At 43.1% G+C, this 12,639-nt stretch overlaps 1 protein-coding gene across 1 annotated transcript in view; it reads right to left on the bottom strand.

Moving 5' to 3' along the window:
* TMEM132C (transmembrane protein 132C) overlaps positions 1-12,639 on the bottom strand; it is a 401,819-nt gene that overhangs the window by 251,562 nt on the left and 137,618 nt on the right. The window lies entirely within an intron of this gene.

The raw sequence follows: 12,639 nt of genomic DNA, 5'->3' as shown, positions 1-12,639 counted from the left end.
TTTTATAGACTGCACAACTTGGCCAAAGTCACCAAGCCAGTGCATACAAGGCAGTGCATACAAATACTGTATAACTCAGGCATATTCATGGTGGATATCCTCAAAAGATGACCAACTGGGGCTTCTCAAGGAGAGGTTTGGGAACTACAGATGTAAAGAATTCAGACTCCCATAAGCAATTTGTGAACCATGATCCATGAATCAAGACATGTGAATCACAGAATAGAACTGAAACAGCACAAACGAATCCAGATCACCAGTTGGGAGCTCTGTGGACAGTGATCTCTGATCACAAAATTGGGATCAATTCATCTCTAAATTTAAGTGCCTTTTTAATCACATTAATAAAAAAAAAAAAAAAAAAGTATGTAAGAAATACAACCGCACACTGCATTGGTATATTAATGGTGTTACCACGTAGACACCTTTTAGGCAATCAGAAGGAACAACAGTGTTGACATCTGTTCTTCTTTCAACCTCAACCAAGAATGCAACTGTTGATGGTATTCCATTAATCAAGCAATTTGTCAGAGCTCAGTGTAAGAAGAGATAAGTAAGAAATACACACTGAGCTTCAATGCATGTTTTCTTTCCTCGTGCACTAAAAAAAAGTTACCTGCCAATGTAGGGATGCTAATGCACTGGAAATCAAAAACTCATGCCAAAGCTAAAATGCACGCACAAAAAATATGCTTAGTGCACCTAAAATATGATTTCTGCCCATGAATAATGTTTCTGCACAGAAAACATATATTATGAACACGTTACATTGGGAGCTATATATCTGGCTGTAGACTCGCCCAGTGTTTTGTTTTTTTTAAAGATCACATAATATTGTGTTAATTTTATGTGAGAAATTCTACTCCTGGGGGAATTCTGCGCTACTGCAGAATGCAGAATTTGTGCAGAATTCCCCATCTGCGCAGAATTTGGCAATTCTGCGCAGAAAATAGCAGAGGAGACCCCAGCATGCCGTGAACAGAGCGCGTCCCACAGCTCACACTCCATTCACGGCAAAGATGAAGGCCCAGTGTGCTGTTTGTGGTGAAAAGGGAAGGACCCCCGTGTGCCACGCTCTGTTCGTGTCGAAAATGAAGGCTCAGCGCGCCATTCACGGCACACGGGGGGCCTTTCCTTTTCACCACAAACGGTGCACTTTGTCTTCGCTGCGAACGGAGCACGTCCCGTGGCATGCCGGTGACAGAGAATGTGTGTCGGGGAGGGGAGGGTGAGAGAGAGTGGGAGGGTGTGAGAGAGAGCATGGGGGGATGCCGGTGAGAGAGAATGTGTGTGAGAGAGGGGAGGGTGACAAAGAGCATGGTTGGTAAGAAGTGGGGTGTGGAGGGTGAGAGAGAGCAGGAGGGTGTGAGAGAGCATGGGAGGTAAGAGAGGGTGGGTAGGGGGATGCTTGAGTGTGGGTTTCAGAGAGAGGGAGTCTATATGAGGGGAGGGGGGTGCCGGTGAGAGAGAATGTTGTATGAGAGAGGAGAGAGGGTGTGGTGGAGGGTGAGAGACAGCTTGGTTGGTAAGAGGGGGAGTGAGGGGGATGCTTGAGTGTGAGTTTCAGAGAGGGAGCCTATATGAGGGGAGGGTGACAGAGAGCAGGAGGGTGTGAGAGAGAGCATGGGAGGTAAGAGAGGGTGGGTGGGGGGCGATGCTTGAGTGTGGATTTCAGAGAAAGGGAGCCTATATGAGGAGAATGTGAAGGAGTGTGTATGTGTGTGAGAGATTGGAAGCTCATGTGTATGAAAAAGGGGTTGCGTGTATGTGAGGGTGCTAGCCTGTGTGAAGGGATTGTGTATGTGTGAGCCAGAGCCTGTGGGAAGGGCTGCATGAGAGAGAGACATATGTAGCCTATATGAGGATGTGTGTGTGCGAGAGAGTGAGGGAGCCTGTATGAGGGTGTGTGTATGTGAAAAGGACACTCTTACAGTGAATTTCTAGGGAAATTCTGCTCAAAATATTTAAAATTCTGCAACTTTAAGTAATAACCCTTTTCTGTAATAATTTAAACTGTGATTACTTAAAGACTGTCATGTAAATCGTGTTATTTTGACCAATATAAAGTTTGCAGAATTTTGCAGAATTTTCAGTTTTTATGCGCAGAATTTTAAATTTTTTGCACAGAATTCCTCCAGGAATAAACAAGAAGAAAAGTGGGTAAGAGATTTTAGCATCAAGTTGCTAGAAAACTGAAATAATTTGCTGGCCAGTGTTATGGAGTCTCAATTTAGTGGACCCTTGGGCCGACCTGCGAGAGACTGGGAAAGGAGGTCAATGTTTCTGGTACAGTGCAGGCCGGGAGGCAGATGTTCAGGCAGGACATAGATGCTCTTCACCCAGGAAGCTGGTACTCCCCCAGGAAGAGCCCGTAGGAGCCCAGCTGCTGGGACTTAGGTGGCTTCACCCTTGGAAGCCGAAGCCCCCCCGGGAGGAGCCCGTAAGGGCCCGGCTGCTGGGACTTAGGCGAGTGATGATCAGGACTGGGAACTGGAACCAGACTAGAACAGTCGACAGGAACTGTAGCAGGGCTCAGATACTGGAAGCAGACTAGAACAGTTGACAGGAACTGTAGCAAGACTCGGGTACTGGAACCAGGCAGGAACTGTAGCAGGCAGGCAAGAACCAAGCAGGTACTGTAGCAGGCAAGCAGGAACCAAGCAGGTACTGTAGCAGGCAAGCAGGAACGGAGCGAGCACCAAGGCAGCTCACTCCAGGGCACGGAGCAACAGGGATCCAAAAGGTAAACCTGTTGCAAGGCAAAGACTGAGTGTCCGTGGCCGGCTTATCAAGGCTGCGGCGTCTGACGTCAGGAACTGGGCGGAGTCACCACTGGCGGGAAACGGCCTAGAAAAGCGCCCAAGTGGCACGCACGCATAGAAGTAGGCGTCCATGGGAGGCTTCCCGGCAGTGCGGCCCCAGCGGGGACGCCGCCAAACAGGCCGCGGACTAGGCCACCCGAAGCGGGAACAGGTCCAGGAACACGGAGGTAAGGGTCTGGTCGCAGCACTCGCGGCCAGAACCGTAACAGGCCAGATTAAGATATTCAGCTATTTTTTTAAACAAGCTGAGATGAAACTGCTGTTTAATGGGAACACTTGTAAAACTGTGCTCTGCAGAAGGATAGTGTTACTGTGGTTTACAGATATATAATTGTGGAATACAGATAATTGTGGTGCCTATAATAACCATAGCCTTTTTCAAAAATAGCCCATTTGGCCTTCCCATGAGTTCCAAAATAGATAATATGAGCATGCAGTCTATGAGCTTCACTCTCCATTTTAGTCGGAAGGACATATTCTGTTCTTGTTGCACAGCTGGCTACATCTGTCTATAGACACTTACTGAGAAGGTTTAAAGACTAGCTGTGCTACAAGGCCCTCCCATTAGGCTTTGAACTCGTACAACAAGGATAACAATCTTAGAGGAATTCTGCCAGCACTTACTTGTAACAATCAGCCTCTGATTAGACAGCTCATTAAACTATAAGATAATGTAATCCAATCAGTTTAAGCAATAAACCCAAACACAGTGGGCATTATCATCAAGAACACTAAATGATCTTGTTCTTCAAGTGTATGACAGGGTTGCTTTGTCATCAAGAAAATGAATTTCCTGCTGGGACATCAGAGGAATCTTTTACAGCAGCTGCTAGGTACAAATCCTTTCTCTAGCTATTATGGAATATAGATGATATACGATTAGGTCAGCAGCACACAACAACAAAAAAGCAAATGTGAAAATGAAAAATTTGTGCTGAAGTAGAATGTTGTGCTGTTGTAATCACTGCGTGTCCCTGGAATGCCAAGAGGTGAATGCCACCTTCTTCTCTTGTCCTTGTCGCAAACTACACATTGTTCCAGAACCGTGCAAGAGCAAAGTCTCAGCAAGGTCTTCCTGAATATCAGAAAGTGTCACCCTCTACCATAACATAGCAAGCAAAGAGAAGTGAAGTGAGCACCTATCCAAGGTGGTGTGGAGTAACTAACAGGCCGCAGCAATACATCAGTGCAGAAAATGGGCGCCCGCTTTCCTAAAACACACCCAGCCACCTCTTCTGGGCGTGTGATCGAATATTAAAATGAGGGGTCACGCTGCTAAGGAGGTGCTAGGGACAAATGTGCACCCTTACTGCCTCCTTGGCAGCGGGCGCCCGGGAGAGGTGGCTGTCAGCGGGTTAGGAAAACGGACGCTTAATTTTACCAGCATTCGTTTTCCTAACCTGACCGCTGGCACACTTTTCTTTAATTAATTAATTTTTTTTTTTTTTTACGTTCTTGTCCTTTTTGTTCCTCTGACTAAATATCACCATGATATTAAGTCAGAGGAAGTACAGAAAAGCACCTTTTGGGCTGCTCAGAAACTAACGATTGCTCTGGGAAGGTGTTAATTTCTAGGGATAAAATTGTACGCTTTGGGCACAATTTATTTATTTTTTAAATTGGTTTTGCATTTGCATGTAATGAGCGCTATTAGTTTCACGGGGGTTGGACGCACATTTTGGATGCGCTAATCCTCTTATAGAGTAAAGGATTGTGGACGTGCGTCCAAAACCCGCTTCCAACCACGGGTTAAACAGTGTGTGCAGCTGAGCACACTCTTTGCATCAGCCTGTAAGTGATGTGCCCTTTTAATCCAGCCATACACAATCTGGAAGAAAGCGGAAAGGCAGTCATTTTCTTCATTATCACCAAATAACGGCATAGAGAAGAGTAATCTAGTGCTTGGTTAAAACAATTACACAATGAAATAATTTTGACTGAGTAAAGCAAAGAAGAGTTTGCCCATGAGGCATTAAAAATAAGGTTGAACAGAGATGTGATTCCCAAGTTTAGACAGAGTAAAGAATCACAGAAAGATTTTGCAAGGTGACCAAAACAAGTTTCCTCTATGAATTCTGCTTCTGGACAATGTCTTTATCGCTGTGTCCATAAACCAGCCAGGACTGCTTACATTGCACCCTGCACAGTGACTAGACCCTGTGAATTTGCAAGAGACGCGAGTTGCTTAGGATTTGTGCTGGAGTTTCCCCCCTGCAAATTCACGCTGACCCATGCTTTTTAAAGAGAACATTGCTGCAGACCGACCAACAAGGAGCTAGAGAGAAAGAGATGTAGGTTGCATCATCTTCAGAGGAAGGAGACTCCAACATTGAGAGTGGCTGTGTTGCTTCACAGTTTGTTACCTTGGCTACTTCTAATTGACATGTTCCTGCAGGATTAAAGCACGTTATGTTCAGGGGTTCCCAGACCTATTCTGTTGACCCCACAGCCAGTCAAATTTTCAGGATATCCGCAATGAATCTGATAACTTGGCATACATGGGAGACCCAGTATATGCAACTTTATTGAATATATATTAATTGCAGATATCCTGAAAATCCATCTGGCAGTGTGGGGTGACCAGGAAGCTTCTGATCCAAGGGACGGTCATTCTTTGCTGACAACATATTTTACACTGGTAGAGAAAAAGACTATGGTACCCAGTACTTTAATATACATTTTAATTGCTTGTATTTTATAATGTTAGAACATAAGACTTGCCATACTGGGTCAGACCAAAGGTCCATCAAGCCCAATATCCTGTTTCCATCAGTGGCCAAGCCAGGACACAGATTCCAGGCAGTATCCCAAAAGGTAAAGAGATTCCATGCTACTTATCCCAGGGATAAGCAATGGATTTCTCCAACTTAATAATGATTTATGGACTTTTCCTTTGTGAAATTGTCCAAGCCATTTTTTTTTTAACGCAGCTACACTAACAGCTTTCACTAACAGCTGGAGCATGTGTATACAGGGGCAACATATAAATCTAACAAAACAAATGGTGGGCAGGGGAAGAGAGAAAGAGAGGGATACTGAACAGGAGGTAAGAAAGAGGATGCTGTGCTGGAGCTATGGCCACCACTGCAGATGTATATAGTAATGATGGCATATAAAGACCAAAATGTCCCATCAAGTCTGCTCAGCAAGGTGCCAAGGTTGTAACTTCCATTCCATGTATGTTACCCTATTACATTAAGCTTCCAAGGTGGTGCTACCTCAATGCTTCATTACTATCCTTTTCTTACTGGGTTTATCCCTTGCCTTTTTGAATTGTTACTTTTCTATTGTCTACACATCACCTCTTCTGGAAGGGCATTCCATATCACCACCCTTTCTATTAAAAAGTATTTCCTGATATTCCCGAGACCTTCCCTTTGGAATTTTATACCATGACCCATAGTTTTACAGCTTCCTTTCCATTGGAAAAGGTTTGTTGGGTTATACATAATAAGGCCCTTCATTCTTATCTCATATGGCTTTTGATGCAGACCCCACACTATTTTGGTAGTTTTTTGGTGGACTGCCTGTAGCCTATTTCTTTCTTTTTCATGGCTCCAGAACTGCACAGTATTCTAAGGGCCTCATTTTCTAAAGTATCGCAGTCCTGCGATACTTTAGAAAATTGCGCTAATGGGGGGGCGGGGGTCGAAGTGGGGGGGTGGTCCTGCGCTAGCCAGCAGCGATTGCACTGCCGCGGTGCAATCGCTGCCGGTTTCACACCCAATAACGCCACCATAGAAGGTATAGCTATTGGGCGCGAAGTAGGACACGAAAAGGCCCTTACCTTTTCGCTGTCCATGGCGTCTTCGCGGAGTTGACTCCGGTGACGCCCCGACTCCTCCTCTTCCGGGGCCGACTCCGCCCTGACTCCGCCCCCATCTTGGTATCGCACGCGATAAGGGACTTTTCGCGTGCGAAACGTCCTTTATCGTGTGCGATCTGCCTGGTAAATGACCCCCTAAGTGAGGCCTCACCAACTACCTGTACAGATACAGATACCTCCTCCCCATAAACTCCACAAGCAATTGTAATATAGTTTTTATTTCACTCTCTTATTAAATCCTTTCCTAGGTCTCCTGACCCTGTATATTTTTCTACTCTCCCCCAGTTCCTCTACACCCCTGTTACATGTAACTGTATTTTTCTCTCTTAGTTCAATGTATTACCCCCCTGTTACCTCTAAACCGATGTGATATGTCTATGAATGTCGGTATAAAAAAGTTTTAAATAAATAAATAAAATAAATAAAATTATCAACTTCTTTTTTCGCTGGTTATCCCTCTCCCTATGCACCCCAGCATTCCCGCTGGCTAGAGCTAGTACCTTGTCACACTGTTTCCCACCTTGAGCTCATCAGACACCAACACCCAACAACTCTCTCCTTGTGCATATTAGCATCTCACCACCACTTACAGATCTTTGGATTTCTGAACCAAAATGCAAGACACTGCACTTTTGTTTAAACTGAATATTAACTGCCATGCATCCTAAAACTTTCTTGGACCAGAAAATGACTTCAAAATGACCAAGTGGCACACATTACCGAAAGAAGAAGTTGAGGGACGAGGGAAAAAATGTCATCAAAATATTTTCAGAGACTGTTTACAACAGCAGAAGGCAGCAATGAAAAAAATCCACTGGCTAGCTACAGTTCAGCCGATGTGTCTCAAACTGAATCTATTGACAATCTCAGTCTTCAAGAGACATCGCAAACAAGTCAAAAATCCAAGCCTGCTGAAGCTGACAATGACAAAAATAGCAATACTGGAATAAACTTTAATGATCCCTCATCTTGGCCAGATATTACTGATAAAATAAGATGCTGTTTAACAGAACATGGTCCAGGTCAGGGCAAAGATGCTGATTTTCTCAGTTCATTACCAGAAGATAGATGGCGATTTTCTGATCTATGAAGAAAGTTCCTAATGGTGAATATGTAGATCAAAATTGGATGATGCATTCCAAGATGAGCAAATCTTTAGAATCCTCTCCATGCATACATCATCAGTAAATCCAAAGAAAGGTTTTTTCAATATGGAAATGCTTGTACCGTAGTCTTCCAGAACATGAAAATTCACTTAACAATCGTGAACATTTTTTAAAGTGGAAATCGATGGATAAACAAATTGAAAACTGCTGGACATTGATGGTGCTCTGCAAAGAGCAATACATTCAGAAAAAGAAAGATGGAGACAATTAATGAGAATAATTTTAGATGTAATTTTATTTTGTGCAAAGAATAATCTTCCTCTTAGAAGTTTGAATCAGATTATTGGAAATCTAAAGGCTGGGAGATTTCTGAACCTTATAGAATTGATAAGCCGCTACGTCCTGAACTGAAGCAACACATTACAAACCATCCAAAGGGAAGTACTAGTTGTTTATCTAAATTAACTCAAAATGAATTTGTATGTTTAATGGGGGATGCAGTTCATGCTGAGATCATTTCAAGAATAAAAAAAAAAAAAGAGACCTAATGTTTTGATTGCATTCCTGATGTATCTCATCATGAACAAATGTGCCAAATAATTCAATGTACGCATGTCAATAATGAGAAAATTTGGAGAGAGGAACATTTTCATTTCATTCATGCAGGTGAAAAAACCTGGCCTAGCTAAAGAAATTTGCAACAAATAACAATGCAAGGGGGCCAAAGGTATGACAATAGGGCGAATGTGGCAGGAAAATTGAAGGTTGTCCAGCCAGAATTTTACAGCTAAATGAATTTGCAAAATATGTGCCACATCCATTATTCAGCCTAGAGTCTTAACTTAGTTTGTGTGCATGTTCCTCAAAGTCATGATCTGCTTCTTTGGGGTAGTTCAAAAATGTTTTAACCTTTTTTTTTTTTTGCTAGCTCTGCTAACCGCTGGCAACTATTAATAACTGCTTTAAAGTTTTCGCTGAAACGCCACACAGATACAAGGTGGACATCAGAAGCACAAGCCGATAAAGCATTGCACTTACAAATCACTGACGTTTGTGAAGTCTTACAAAACATTGTGGACAAAAACATCAAATGTAGAATCAGTTGCAACAGCACAAAGTCTCCTTTTTCAAATTGATTATCAATCTCTGTGCATTCTGGCAGTATGGAACAAGATTCTAAAGTTGACCACTTCAATCAAGCTTTACAAGCCCAAAACCCTAGGAAAATTCAAGCAAGTCAAATAATTAATGGCTTATAAATGCTTTACAAGAAATGCACGAGTGCGAAATGTGCAATGCTTTTGTAGATGCTACTCAAGCAGCTGAAAGAGATGGAAATACCTACAACATTTCCAGAAAGGAGAAGAAAAAGAAAAGAAAAAAAAATGCAACTTTATAAATCAACTGATGAAGGCTCAGGTTTATCTGCAGAGCAACAGTTTCAGATTCAAATTAAAAATGTTTTGGTTGCACTAATGGCCGACAAACTGGTAATACGAAAAATTAAATGAAATTTCTATCCAGGATTTGACGTACAGGTATGAGTTCATCTGACTTACAAAAAGCAGCTACTGATCTTGCTTTAAAGAATAAAGAAGATTTAAATGCGTCAGAAATAATTTGCAGAAAATTGAAAGCTTCACCCATTAAGCTTTGTCAATATTGCCAACCATGAAATCAGTTACCCCATTCCATTTTCATCAGCTGATCCATGAATATTCTTGTTCAGAGTCTTACTCGAATATAGAAGCAGCATTACAAATGTCTCTTACACTACCAGTTACAGTAGCTACTTGTGAAAGGTCATTCAGCAAATTAAAGTTAATTAAAAACTACCTAAGATCATCAACAGGGCAATAGTGACTCTCCAATATGTCAATTATTTCAACTGAAATAGCGCAAAATAGACAATATGACAGTATAACTGATAATTTTGCATCCATAAAAGATATATGAATTTAACTCTAATATATTTTTAGTACAAGCTGGTTTTTGTAATTGTAGGATGATTTGAAGTTTTCATATTGACTGAACTGAAATCAGTCATTGGTCCAATATTTTCAAAAAAAACATTTTTTTTTAACTTAGGAAAGGAGATAAGTCAAAGTCATATACATGTTCTACCCAGCATTTATTTTTTATGATAAATCATTTTAAGAACTTTGCAGACATTTTTGGTGTATGTAGAAATAACTTGTTGACACATTGGACTGGATAACTACATTGAAAAAAAATGGGCAATTTTACATTCAAATTGTAATGGAAGCTGTGTGACCATGCTGCTGCATGTATTTGAGAGCCCTATCTTTAATAGTTTTCCGATGTGAAATTGTGACTTTTGGCAGTTTGCATTTATTTTTATAATTGCCAGGTGATTATTTTGGCTATATCCTTGCAAAACCAAGTTTTTTCAAACAAAGAATACTGGGTTTTCTACTTTTCCCTAGTATTTTTTTTCTTCTGTAATATTAACTTATCACTGTTACATTATACTAGAATGGTTTTACAGGCTCACTGTCACGTGGCATGCATGATAAACCACATTGTTTACAACTAAAACGAAATCAAAAAGTGTGTGCCTGTGTGTGTGCAGGCAGGGGTGTAATTCTGATTATCTGCCCTGGGTGCAGAAAAAGCTGATCCCGGCTCTGCCAAAACACACCACTAACAAAGACACCAGTGACTCCCTCTTCCCACTCTGGGATGAATCCATCAGTAGCAATGTGCATTCTCAAAAATGTAGTAGCCATACATATATTTGGCCCCAACAGCAAAGGACATATGAAACGAACCAAAATCAAGCATTAGGGCTACCCCCCTGGTATAGGTGCCAATTAGTTTCACTTAAGAATACAAGAATTACCATGCTCCAACAATGGCCAGCCGGGTCATAAGTACCTGGCAGATCCCAAAATGTAGATCTAAGGATAGCAATGGCTTTCTCTAAGCTATCTGGCTTATAATGTTTTGTAGATGTTTCCTCCAAGAACTTGTCCAGACCTCTTTTAAACCTCGTTATGTTAGTCACCTTGACCACGTCTTCTGGCAATGGATTCCTTAGCTTGATTGTGGGTTCAGTGACATACTTTCTATGATTGTTTTAAATCTGCTGTTTGTTAGTTTCAATGTGTTACAAGCTAGGGTGTTGGATCTTGAGGAAGCTGACTGATAGGCCAAGGAGCGTACAGAATCGTAAGGCGTAGACGTGGTCAGGTAGGCAAGATCAAGCCAAGCGGAGGTCGAGCAGAGGTGGAGGTCAGGCAAGATTCAGGGCAAGCAGCAGGCAGCAGCAGAGTCGAGGTAAGGCCTCAGTCAGGGCAGGCCACAAACAGAAGCAGAGTCTAGGTTGGGCCTAGTCACAACCAGAAAATAGAAGCTAGAAAAACTACTAACTTAGGAACATGGGAAGGGAACCTGCTGCTCAGGCACTGACCCAGAGGATTGGGCCTTCCTTTATGTTGCAGCTGTAGTGACATCATCAGCCCATGCCACCGGGAGGGGGGCTGCTCTGTCTATAAAACTGATGAGTTATTGTGGGGGCCTACTCAAACAGCCAGATCCTGTGGAGGGGCAGGATGCTGGGGGTCATGCCAGGTGACCCTAGCAGACTGCAGGACACTGTACTAGACCTGGAACTAAGAGGTTCAGGATGCCAACAGCGGGACCAAGAGTTACAGAACGTGATTGGCGGCATTTTACACAATGTGTCCGCTCTTGTTTTAGTATTTTAAAAGATAAACAGTCCTTATTTACCTGTTTTACTTCACTAATGATTTTATACATTTCTATCATGTCCCCTCTCAGCCATCTCTTTTCTAAGCTGAAAAGCCCTAGCCTGTGTAGCCTCAAAGGGAGCCATTCATCCCACTTATATGTGTGGCCCTCCTCTGCATCTTTTCTAGTTCTGTCTTTGTGATGGTTGTTGTCTGAATCCAATTCCTCCTATCCCCTTTCCTCCCCCACTGCCCCGCCCCCCGCCAAAGCAGATCACAATGTTGCATTTGTGTCAAAAGCATCAAGGCTTACTGGTTGTAAGGATCTGTGATGCATGAATCCCTCTTGCCATGACGCAGCCTTGTAGGTAGAGTCCTGAGATCCATGCCAGCTGTGGGTGAGTGAGTCTTGGCACAGGCTGGACTATGACAGTGTCCAAACATCTATACAAAGACTAGGCTATGGCTGGAGTCAGGCAAGAATAAGGCTGACGGCTTGCGACAAGGCTGAGGTTGAAGTGGAGCTGAAAACTGAAGCAAAGCTGAAGGCTGAGAAGGCAGGAACCAGGCAGAAGCCGAAGACAGGAGCCAGGCTGGAGCTGAAGGCAGGAATCAGACTGGAGGACTTAAGCAAGACAGAAGACTGAACCAGGAGAAGCAGGAACCAGGAGACCTTCTTGCTGAGGCAATGAATCCAAGTCCAGGTAGGCTAAGTAGTCTTGTGTGTGTGACATCATTGGGGCAGGTACCCGACTCTCCCACCAAATGTGCACTGAATCGTGCGCACCAATGCACACGCATGCCCTAAGTGTTTCTTCGCCAAGTCCTAGTATCACACGCATCAGAGCGTCCAATTGCGGCTCCCTGCCACATGGTGAATGTCTGCCGCCAAAGAGTCTGGGAAGGCAGCTGGATTCTAGCATTGGTTAAGGGTCGTAATTTCCATGCCTTCTGTTAAGGGTAGTAACTGCTGCACAAAGCAGATTACCCTTAAGCTTATCAGTAACTCCAGACCATAAAAGTCGGGAATCTCGGTGATTGTCTGAATCCAATTCTCCTCCCCCCACCCCCCAAACTGGGGCGCAATGCTGCAGTTGCATCAAAAGCATCAAGGTTTATTGTTTAAGGGTAGTACTCCCCATGCTTCTGCTGAGGGAAGTTATAATTGTCGC

Source organism: Rhinatrema bivittatum, chromosome 11 (assembly GCF_901001135.1).
Source record: "Rhinatrema bivittatum chromosome 11, aRhiBiv1.1, whole genome shotgun sequence".
In the NCBI taxonomy this organism is placed as follows: domain Eukaryota; kingdom Metazoa; phylum Chordata; class Amphibia; order Gymnophiona; family Rhinatrematidae; genus Rhinatrema; species Rhinatrema bivittatum.
Note: the sequence above shows the minus strand (reverse complement) of the source record. Positions and strands in the feature narration are given on the sequence as shown.